This window comes from Peromyscus leucopus, chromosome 2 (genome assembly GCF_004664715.2).
Source record: "Peromyscus leucopus breed LL Stock chromosome 2, UCI_PerLeu_2.1, whole genome shotgun sequence".
NCBI lineage: Eukaryota > Metazoa > Chordata > Mammalia > Rodentia > Cricetidae > Peromyscus > Peromyscus leucopus.
The window spans coordinates 18375589-18387628 of NC_051064.1; positions in this window are offsets into that span (position 1 = coordinate 18375589).

Here is a 12040-nt window from a genome sequence, read left to right on the forward strand (position 1 = left end):
AGATAGATAGATAGATAGACAGACAGATAGATAGATAGATAGACAGGCACAATAGACAGATAATCTTCAGTAGGGAGGGAAGGGGGAAATTTTATTATATTAAATGAAAGGAAAACTATTTTTATTTGAAAAAAAGCAGACAGAAGTTGGTCATAGAGTAAAATGTTTGGCTTTTGTCTCTAAATGACATCTAAATTCATTGTGTTTTATGAACTGAAGAAAATCATTATTGTCTTAAAGATCTATAATACTATGAATTTCAAACAAACTATAGTGGAAATCTCATATGGAAGTGAAGAAAGATGTTACTGGTCATTAAAGGCTATCTGGCTCCTTTTGATATTTTTACCTAACTGATTCATTTGTTCTTGAGCAATTAAGATAAAAACTCTGATCTTTTTTGCAGTATCTCCAAATCACCCTTTAAACTATTCAAGCAGCAGAACACAAACCAATTTCAGTGTGTAAGAGTGAGGGAAAGAAAACATATCATGGTCACAAACCTAGTTCCCGTCTGTTGGTTACAGCATTAGAAAACACCAGATTTCACATCTCCATATTGCATCAAGTCCCAGGTAGCCTGTGCCAACAATGGATTAATTACACCGAAGACAAGAATTGAACTTGGATTTTGTTTATCTGTTTTGCCTAGGAGAGAGAGAGAACTGACTTCTTTCTTCCTTTGTTACAAAAGCTTTTCTAAAGTAGTTTTTAAAACATTTTGTTACAAAGTGATCAATCCAATCCTAAAAACTCAGGCTGTGGGAAGCTTCAGGTCCCCATAGTCCTCGTAGTCTCCAGTATAGCAAAGATGGCACGCGTTTCCTCCTTCCCCACCACATCAGTGTTGAGTAGTACCCTCAGCGTGGGCACCACCATGAACGTCGTGTACACAGAGACCGGAGACCGGACCTTCTGCTCCCTTAGGTTCCATGTGACTGGTCAGAGCTTCAGAGTGACAAGGTCTGTGTGTGTCTGTCTGTCGGTGTCTGTGTGTGGTGTCTCCTCCTAACTGGAACACACTCAGGAGTTGTTCTCATGAGCACATGGCTAGTTGTTAGTTTTCCCTTTTTGTTTTAATTTCAAGAAAAACGAATGAGTCCCCAGAAGCAGGGTGAGTGCTCTGGGGCTGCATGTGATTTAAAGCCAGCCGTAAAAGAAAAGGGAGACAGGGAACGGAGCTGGTTAATTGACCTTTATTGTGCCTTCTGGTTCATTTAGAATTGGAAATTAAATTAACATGATAATTCAGTCCTACTGTGTTAAGGCTGCTATAAACCCATTAAATTTTATGGCCATTGATTTAGCATTTTTTTCTATTAACTGGGTTTAATTTTCAAAATTGTCATGCAGGTTCTGAAAAGTGATTCATTCATCCTGGTTCCTTCAAGTTACTAGTGTGTGGCCGGCCTCTTTTTAATGGTATTCACGTAATTATCCAAGCATGGAGAGCACAACTGCCCTCCAATACCAGGATTCATCCTGAGACAAAGCTGTTGAAGTGAGGGGGATTCTGAAGAGAGGCATCTTCTGCTGCAAAATGAAATTTCCTAAAGGTCAGACCCCAAATTCAACCTGGCACAGGGTAGCTTTTAGGATTTGTGAGATGGAGAAGGCCACATGAACACTGTAAGTTGGCACTTGTATTTTTTTAAGATTTATTTATTTTTCATTATGGGGAGGGAGCACAGGTATGTGCATGTGAATGCAAGTGTCCCAGCAAGCCTTGGATCCCTGATACTAAAGCTGAGCCACCCAGCGTGGGTGCCAGGAACTGAACGAGGGTCCTCTGAAGGATTAGTGCCTGGTCATAACCATTGAGCCATCTCACCAACCCCAATACTTCCGTTTTTAAAGTATCTACTTAATATAAAATCGTATATTGTAGAATCCCAAATATCTTTTTATCTACTGGACTGGGATTACATGTAATCTGGAGGTGCTTTCTAGGCTTGTTAGCAGGTGCAGATTATGTGTGCACAATTTTCTTAACATGGCAAGGACTATTTTTATAGTCATTATAGTTTATTAGCTCAGACACTCATTTCACTTAGAGGACCATTGGTATCTGAGGTCTCTGAGAACCTCCAAAAGATTGTCTCATCTAGGGTCATAGTATTTTTGAAAAGTAGAAATATAACCACCTTAGATTTATATCCTTTACCATTAAAGAAACAAGCTAATGCCTCATGCATCCAAGAATAGAACCTTAAGCCTGTCAACAGTCCTTGGCTTTCAACCCTAGGATTAAACTACCATCATATTTTTTCATCATTTTTAATGGTATGCTCAATTAAAATGTCTTTTTTCCAAAATGCTGCATCATGGCTGATCTGATAATATGATAGTCTAAATGGCTGTTTTAATGTGTGCAGCATGCTTTTGTTAGTTTTGTTTAACATTTGGCAATCATAATTAAAGGTCCTCAGAGCCTCTGAAGATATTTGCTACTGGAAAATGGCATATAAATACCTCACTTCCCTTTGAGCAAATAAACCATATCTAAATACTGTTGCCTTCCAGGCATGTGGTCGTCTACAAAGTTCACACTATGTAACTGCACGATTAAATTACAAAACAAAAGAAAATACTACACACACACACACACACACACACACACACACACACACACACATCCCTCATAATGCTAAGTTTATGATTTTGTGTTAGGCTGCATCACAGCTGTCCTGGGGTGAATGTGGCCAATAGACTACAGATCGGATATGGCTGCTAAATGTTCCTACTCCAAGCCAGTGTTTTTACAACCTCGTATGTCCTTTCTGATTTAATGAACAACCAGATGTGATACCAATAGACGATGTTGTCTATATGAATATATATGTGTGTATATATGTAAATGAAGTTCTTCTCTTACAGGAATAGCAAACATTAGATTGTTAAAAACATAATTCAATGAAAGTGTCCCAAGTACTTGAGTGTGGGGATGATGCTGGCCATGGGGACAACAGAAAGGAAACCAGATCAACAAGTGTGAGCATGCAGACAAAACCTAATGGAGACCCTTCCGTGAAAAGAGGTGGGACAGCACCAAAGGGAACAAACTGCCCCCTGAACAACAACAACAAAAAAAGAAACAAACAAACAAAATGGAGGCCATGATTGCTCCCAGGTATGGTGGAAGAGAAGGTTTATTATAGATCTGAGGGAAAGCATAGCCAGAGTCAGAGGTAGACATTCAGGTGAGTCCAGAGTGGACCTGACCAGAAGCCTGAGTAGGGCCATGTGAGGAGGTAGGGCAGGGAGAGGAGAGAGCCAGGAGACCAGGAGACCAAGAGGCCAAAATGGCAAAAAGGGCCAAAAAGGGCTGGCTGGAGTTGCTGTGGGATGTTCTGTGTGGCAAAGGTGTTGCTCTGATTGGTCAATAAATAAAACACTGATTGGCCAGTGGCTAGGCAGGAAGTATAGGCAGGACTAACAGAGAGGAGAAAAGAAAGAACAGGAAGGTAGAAAGAGTCACTGCCAGCCGCCACCAGGACAAGAAGCATGTGAAGATGCCAGTAAGCCACGAGCCACGTGGCAAGGTATAGATTTATGGAAATGGATTAATTTAAGCTATAAGAACAGTTAACAAGAAGCCTGCCACGGCCGTACAGTTTGTAAGCAATATAAGTCTCTGTGTTTACTTGGTTGGATTTGAGCGGCTGTGGGACTGGCGGGTGACAAAGATTTGTCCTGACTGTGGGCAAGGCAGGGAAACTCCAGTTACATGGTGTAGCCAAAATGGCTGAGTTATACAGGAATTAGAGATGCTGGGGGAAGGGCAGCCCAGCCCCTGGGCTAGGGAAGTTTAGGAAAGGAGCAGGTTATATGCCAGCCAGGAGGACCCTATAATGGGTAGGGACTGAGGGATGCAGGGAGAACCTGGCAGTCAGAGTCTGCTTTGGAATGTTTATAGGCACATCAGTTTGTCCCAGGTTTGAGATCTAATATCGCCAAACAAAAGAAGGGGTTACCTTCCATCAGGCTGCTGGACCAGGGTCTGGTAAACTGGCATTTGTTACACATGTGTGTGTGTCTGTGTCTGTGTCTCTATGTGTCTCTCTGTGTGTCTGTGCATGTGTCTGTAGTCTGTCTGTCTGTACATATTTGTGCATAAATGGGCATACATGTGTGTGGAGGCCAGAGGACAATCTCAGGCATCATTCCTCGGGGGTATCCACCTTGTTTTTTGAAACAGTGACACTCTTTGGCCTGGAACTCACCAAGTAGGCTAGTCTGCCTACGGGGAGCTACAGGGATCTGCCTATTCTTGACTCTCAGCACTAAGATTACAAGCGCATGCTACCATGCCCAGCTTTTTTAATGTGGGTTCTGAAGGTCAAATGCATGTCCTCATTTGTCCAGTGCAAGCATTTTTCCAACTGAGCAATTTTACATGCAAGTTCTCTAACCTCTGTCCTGCCTGTGAGGGGCAGGGTGGGCATGAGAAGAGGGGATGGCAAGTAAAATCAGTGTAGGGTATTCTAGCACCTTCTCTTTTGCTTTTATGGATTGGGCATAGGATTGGCCAGAGTGGTGTTTGCTTCCTTTCTCAAACACTTTGCCTTCCAGAGAGCAGAGCTGCGGAGATAGAACATCCGATCATTCTCATTTCTCTGTTGTCCCTCAGATGTCCCTCTGTCCTAATCTACCATGACCTCTGTTATCCTCTTTACTCCTTACAGGTCGTCTCCTTTAGAGCCTCAAAATTCACCAACCAGAACATTCCATCATTCTCCATGCAGTCAGTGGTCCATGGACTGAGTGTGGAGCCCAATGTCAAGTATAGTCAAGGGATGGATTGCTACAAAGCAAGTGGTCACCTGAAAGTGGGAGCTATGCTAAGTTATATAAAGGTTCAGCTACCAGGACATTTTCCAGTCATAAGACAGATAGTCTTTCCTGCTTGAAAACATTCAGAGGTACAAAGAGAAATGGACATGAGAGAGAGAGAGGTGACATCATCTGAAGACCTGGTTAGGATAGCTGTCACTGACCCCCTCCTCAAGTATTTGATCTGATAAACACCTGCTTTCCACAAAGTGAATCTGAGTTACATTTATGTTGCAATAAAGGTCTTATTTGAAAAAGAAGATTGAATAGCTGGATAGTTAACTGGTGAATCATTTTTTCACTAATTTCAGTTATTTTTATGATGCATTGCTATACTAAAAATTACGGCATATCTACTTTTTGCTAAGTAATGTGCTAAGCATAGAAATACAAAGGTGTAAAAAAAATAAAATTTTCCTTCAAGGAATTTAAAGTCTATAGAGGAGACAGACAAGCAGACAGACAGAATCTGCCCTTCAACGTGATTCGTAACACACTGATGTGTGTAGTGTTGGAGGCACACTCCAAGATGGGCACACAATGCTGAACCGGCGTGACATCCTAAAGAAGGGACACGAGTCAAGTTTAGAAGAATGAGTTAGAGGTGGAAAGCAAGCTGAGTTTGGGGTGGGAAGAGGCTGGGGCCAAGCAGCAGGAGCAGCTTGTGCGATACATCGGCACAAGGAAGCCTAACTGCGCTAACTAACTTCAAGTATTCAGCACTACAGACCCATGAGGACAACGCCGCAGAAGGGAATATGGCACACAGGGGAGTTTGTGACTAAACTGCAGCCCCAAGACACTCAAAGACTGCAGATGACAGTCGATTGTATCACTGATAAACGGAACACATTTGAAATGTTTGATATTCATACATGCGCGCGCGAGAGAGCGGGGGCACACACACACAAACACATACACACACCCCTTACATCTTATACAGCCATACATCATTTTTTAAGGCTCAGTAAAATAGCAAAACAAAAACATCCTTTCATTTGTTGCAGATGACCTGCTCACAGACAATTTGGACTGAGCATTCCTCCTCGTATGCATGTTCATCCAGCACGTACTTCAAATTCCCAGGAAGAATTTTTGTGGAATTTTTGCTTTGGTTAAATAAGATGAGTGCTTATCCTGGTGTTTTCGCCCTTAGAAAGTGCTCACTGGCCTATCATCGGCTCGCTTACTAGAGAAGGGTACAGAGAACATATTATCACTGGTTCATGAAATTCAATGAGAATTTATTTACCACAATTGCAGTGTCTGAGGACCAATTTTAAAAACCGTAGATCTCGTTCAATCCAACAAATACCCATTATGTTTCTACACTGTGAGAGCCACTATTCTGGAGATGCTGGGGGACAAGCTGAATTCCCCATGCAAAAACAAATTTCCTCAATCATGCAATGAAGGGTTCTTTATATATCAAAGTTGGCAGGAAATGGAGAACTAAAATTGTTTCAAACTGTTGTTGGCAGTAAGCTTCTGTCTGTGTTAATTACACTCTGTGTTTGGTGCTCATCATTCAGTCAACAGTTAGTGTTGTAGCCTTTCTGTGATTGACTAAATACCAAATTACTATGTGCAGCTTTGGGGATTTTTGAGTTTATCAAATTTACATCATTTCCAAACTTGGTGATTTAACAATTTCCAGCCCTAACTCCTTTGATAAATAATTAGTCATAAACATAGTGAGCACAAATACAGACACACTTGTGAAAAAGGCTTAAAAGCTAAGGACCTTGCAGACAGACAGATATCTGAGCAAGCCTCCTCAATTTATGTTTGAAAGGACAGATAACAAAGAAAAGCTAACCTGCACTGCACCTCAGAATCTTCTCCTTACAAATAATTCTATCAGGCATGGACATAGGAAAAAAGTTAGCAGAATTTAGTTAAAAACAGAATATGTGTGCATACATATGCTTGTGTAATCTGCATTGGTGTGTGGGGATGAAAAAGTTCATTAAAATAACTGAGGGTCAGGCACATAACAAACAAAAATAAAACATAAAATGCATGCTTACTGTTCTTGGTTTTATGTTTGGTGTTCAATACTCAATATACAGGTGAAAATGAGTATTTTAGTATGAAGTTAGGACCCAGCAGGCTGCCAATATTCAGTGTTGTGCTGGAAATACCTAGTGCTGGCTTGCAAGAGCTGATTTTGTGAATCTTTTGTTGGCTCAGTGTTCAGTGGCTTAATATATGGCCCCACTGAGAACAGTTACCCCATAGAAATTGGCGAATGTTACAAATCACTGCTTTTCTTTTCCAGGAGAGTTTTCTGGTAAGCATTTATCAGAATACCACTGCATATATGTGTGTGTGTACAGATGTACATATACATACATTGTTTGTGTATGTAATATATGCACACATATAAACACAGAATATATACAAAGGAGAAAGAAAATTGAGCTAGTCATTTATTTTTGTTCCCTTATATAGATATTGGGCAGTCTTTCTCTTTAGTAGGGGAAATGATAATGGCAGAAAATGATAGATGATAAATAGATAGACTGATGATAGGTAAGTAGATAACAGAGCATGTTTGAAATTTTAGAAGTAAATACAAAACTTAAAAATCACAACAAATAAATATTTCTATAAGGAAAATAAATGAATAAAATTGGAATAAAAACGTATAGTTGATCACTAACACTATGCTAATTAGCTTTCTGTTACAGTTACTGTTCTGTTACAACTGTAACAAATGCCTGAAACAATCAGCTTATAGGGGAAAAGATGAATTTTGGCTCACAGTCTGAAGTTGCACTCCATGTGGTTTGGCACCGTTGCTGTGGGCCTGTGGTGGCACATCACAGGAGGGAAGAGAAAGAGGGGAGAGGGAACCTGTGCCACACTGTCCCCTTCAAGGTGGTGTTCTCCTACCAATGACCTACGGACCTCCACCTCCTAAAGGTCCCCCGATCTTCCTACTAAGACCAAGCTGGGAGTGAACATATGGGCCTTGTGGAGACATTTAAGTTCTAGACAATAGCAAATGTTGATTAACTCTGGCATTGCTTAATGTTGCCAAAAAGAAGTACAATTCTGAAATGTTTCTACAAACTGCTAAAAGTGAGAGACGGAACTTATTCTCAACAAATCCAGCTGTTCAGTTCACTGGGAAGAAGACAGATGTGCAGAAATGTAAGTGACTTGTTATAATTATAAAGTGACGAAAGTGGTGACCTCAGAACTAGTCTTGGGTCTCCTAACTCATGTCCTTAATGGGTGCATCCTTAACAGTCTGTACCCCCTTCCATGGCACCTTAACAGTCTGAGATTACCAAAGCAAAGGCTTCCACTTTTCCAGCAAGTAATCCTATTATCACAACAAAATATCATTTGCTTTAAGGCCTTTTAAGTGGGAACACTATATCTGAAATGTTTCTTTAAGGCACCCCCAGTTGTCTTGGGGTCCTTCCAAGTGGTAACTAGAGTCACCACCATCCACTGGAAAACTTGGAACACAAAGTTTGAGATTTTAATCTGATTTAAGAATTTCCATTGACAAAATTTCTCCTATAGCCCATCACATTAGCAGTTTACTTCATTATTTAATGTAACCATAAAGGCATGGTTTCATCATCTCAGAGTCCTAAACTAAGCAACTTTTATTACTTACTTAAAATTTTTATTAGATTACAAAGTAACAGTTTCCCTGTGGCATTTTCTTTCTTCATTATGGTGTGTTCATAACTGTATACAACACATTTTAATATCTGCCCCCATTGCCCACTTCTGTAAATTGTCTTCCTCTTCCCAACGAAAATCCCTTCTACTTCTACATCTTCTTTATAAACCGTTGAGTTTCATTGTCTGCAGGGGCATGAGTGACAGATTGTTCACAGGAACATGGACACCTTCACAGTAGCCAACACTCTGAAGAAAACGTCTCTTCTGCCCCCCTCCCCCAGCAACCATTAATTGCATATAAATCCTCAGGAAAAGGTGAGGCCTCACACTCCCAAACCCTTTTTATGGAGCCATTAACCTACTACCAAAACAAGAGAAAGACATAACAATCAGCGCCTGGCTCCAGATGTCCTTGATGTCAGCTAGAGTAACATCATTTAACTTCTGTGATCAAAAGGTAGAGGACCGCTGTGTGGTGCCCAGTCAATGGAGGCATACTAGATTCCACTCCGCTCTGCTGGCTTAGAGCTCTGCTCATTATTTAAGTAGAGTGGTTCCATGATTTACTTTGTTTCATGTGCTTATTCCCTTTTGCTGAGATTACGTGGTCAATTTGTGTTGACGGCACCCGTATACATTAGTATCATCTCATTTCCACAAGTGAAGAAATTGAACCTTACAGCAGTTGAGAAACCAGACCACTTCTCTCAGTTACTGTAATTGAACATTTTGAAAGCAGAGCCCAGGGAGTGGTAAGTCTTGTGTCTGAGGCTAAGACAGCAGGTTTCTGCATTTCCTCCTCATTATCACGCAAGGACTCCATCACATTCCAAAGACTGCAGTCATTCTCCATTTTCCCCCTTTTACCTCCTCATGTCATAAATATTTCAAATGTATCCATTTCTTTAAATTTAAGCAACTATCATCTCTCACGGATATTGATAGGAATATGATAATGGTAAATGTGTGCACATGTATGTGTAATCTCTTTACCACACATACCTTCCAGTTTGTTTCATTTAACAGGGTCTTACTATATAACTCAGGCTGACCTTGAACTTGTGATCATTCTGCCTCCATCTCCCACGTGCTGGAACTATAGGCATGTGCCACTCTGCCCAGTGTCCCCTCATCCTACTTTGATTAACTTATGATGTTTAATTCTCCCATTTACTCCTGAGGTAAGTACTTTGTGTTTCTCATTTGACAACAAATAGAGATATTCTTAGAGATTTGAGAAAACAAAGAACATCCAATTGATTTTCCTACTTTTCCTTCCTCCACTTCACTTTCTACAACATAGCTAGAGTTTGCACACAACACTCTCCCTCCCTCCGTTTATGAGCCTAACCCTGTGCGTGTCTCTTGGCCTCTATGGCCCTCTTTTTGAGATACTACCACACGTTTTCTAGAGCATGCCTGAGCTTGCACACCCCTCAGGAGTTTCTTTTCAATTTTTAGAGCTTCCTTATAAGGTTGAAAAGCTCTGGATGACGTTAACTACTGGGCCAATCCTATGTTGACATATGTGTCTCTCTGTTTCCCCTTTAACCCTAAGTGAGATATATCCAAGCAACAACTGAATGACCCAAAATGTCTTCCAAAGAAAGACATGGAATTCCTTTTCAAATTACCCAATTAAACAGAATACTCTGGAAGTATTCGAGGGCCCAGGATTCCTGCTACCTCCTGATTCAGAGAAGCCCCCACCATTGGCCAAAGGAGCCAAAACAGATGATACAATTATGCATTGAATCAGAAGACCTCTGGGCTGGGATGTTCAGAGTGGACAGGAGTCAATACCGATACCTTTCAGCTCACTTCTCACAAACTATTCTCCAGCATGCCTGTTCCCTGTTTTTTCCCTCTATTCCTCTCTCCCTCCCTCCCACCCGCTTGTCTCTCATGGAGCTAGCTGTTTCCCATTCTGGTGTGAATAGGAAAGACCCTTTGGAGTATCAGTGCAAGCTGTCTTCAGAGTGCAGACTGCAGTCCTCCATTCTCCTCCCGTGAGGACCCCGTTCACTGCAAACTCCAGGGCTTCCTCTCATTTACCTTTCTGACTTGGGCCTAGTCCATCATATCTTCCATGGGGAAAGCAGCCATGTCCTCAGGTGTGCCCAGCTACCCAGTGTTTTCCTACATTATCACATAGCAGGTTTATTCCTTGGATAAAATCCCAGTTTCAGAAGACATACAAGACTGTATCTAACTTTCCCAAAGGACACGAGGCTCAACTTATGTCGTACTACCTCCCCAACATTCTCACTTGAATCTCAATGCTATCCCATTATTCATTAGTGCCCTTTATCCAGGTTGTCATGCTGTTGATTTCTTTCTAGAATGTCCTTTTTCATAGCCCCATGGAGGTCCAGGTTTAATAGCATCTTTGCCTTATTCCACTCATCCACTTTTTGCATTCATCCCTATGCCTCAGGCATTGCCCTGGAGCCTGTAGCAAAAGAGTCATCTGCAGAACTAGCATGCAGATCTCACAGTCTTTTGCCAGAGACCAAGCAACAATTATGCAAACAAAGGCAAAGCTGAAACTGTGACCAACCTGAAAAGGAAAACAAGCTCTTGCAACAGATGAAAGCCCATTTGCCATGGTCCTATATTGGGAATTAAGAAGCAGGGTAGTTACCTCTGTGTTCAGAAGTAACAAGACAAACCCACAGTAGAGGAGAGGAAGAACTGCCCTCCGGGGATGTAAGTGATGCTCACAGAAGGCAGACCTCCTAAAGCCTTGATGGCGGTAAGACAGTCTTACTTACTTCTTGAAAGCAGTGGGCAAGCATGAGAAAGTTTACGGTAGAAGGTGACGAAGTTAGCTTTCCCAAGGAACAGTGGAAGACATCTCTAAATGCAGTCGTGATGTAAAAGAGGTTAGATATGAGCAAGAAGAATGTAGGACAATCACAAAGCACCTGTGCCAGTTTCCACCTTGTCTCCACAGCCTGCTCTCTCCTGCTTCTGCCGCCATTCTGAAAGAGCATGTGTGAGAGACAGAAACCAACTGAGATGAATGTACAGTAGAGGAGAGGCCTCTTTACTTTTTCTGGCTAGACTCTGGCCTTGAGAGATATTACTACAGCATTCTTCTGTGATGTTTGGGAAGAGAAAGAACAAAAGAGACCAGTACATCCCTGAGATTCAGAAGGCAGTGACAATTCTTAGAAACAGATCCAGCCTCACCATACGTGAAGGAAAGAGGAAATGGATAACTGTGAGTAGTGTGCACACAGATAGGACAAGTGATCCCTACTGTCATTACCAGCACAAGCCAGGTGTGGAGGACTCTAAGTACTCCATGGGTTTAGAGCAAGGCCAGGCCAGTAGGAATTCTGAGAGTGTACCTGGAGAGAAATCTCCAAGGAAGAATGATAACATGGTGAATGGAAACAGGTGGTTGCTTCGCTGTGTGATTCCTCTGGCCATGGACCAGGGCAAAGTAGAGTCTAGCATAGACGAAATTCTAAATGGTCTTATTAAATAAGAAACACAGAGCCAAAGACAGAGTTAAAGCCTAAGAGATCAGAACAAGAGCCACGACTCCCTT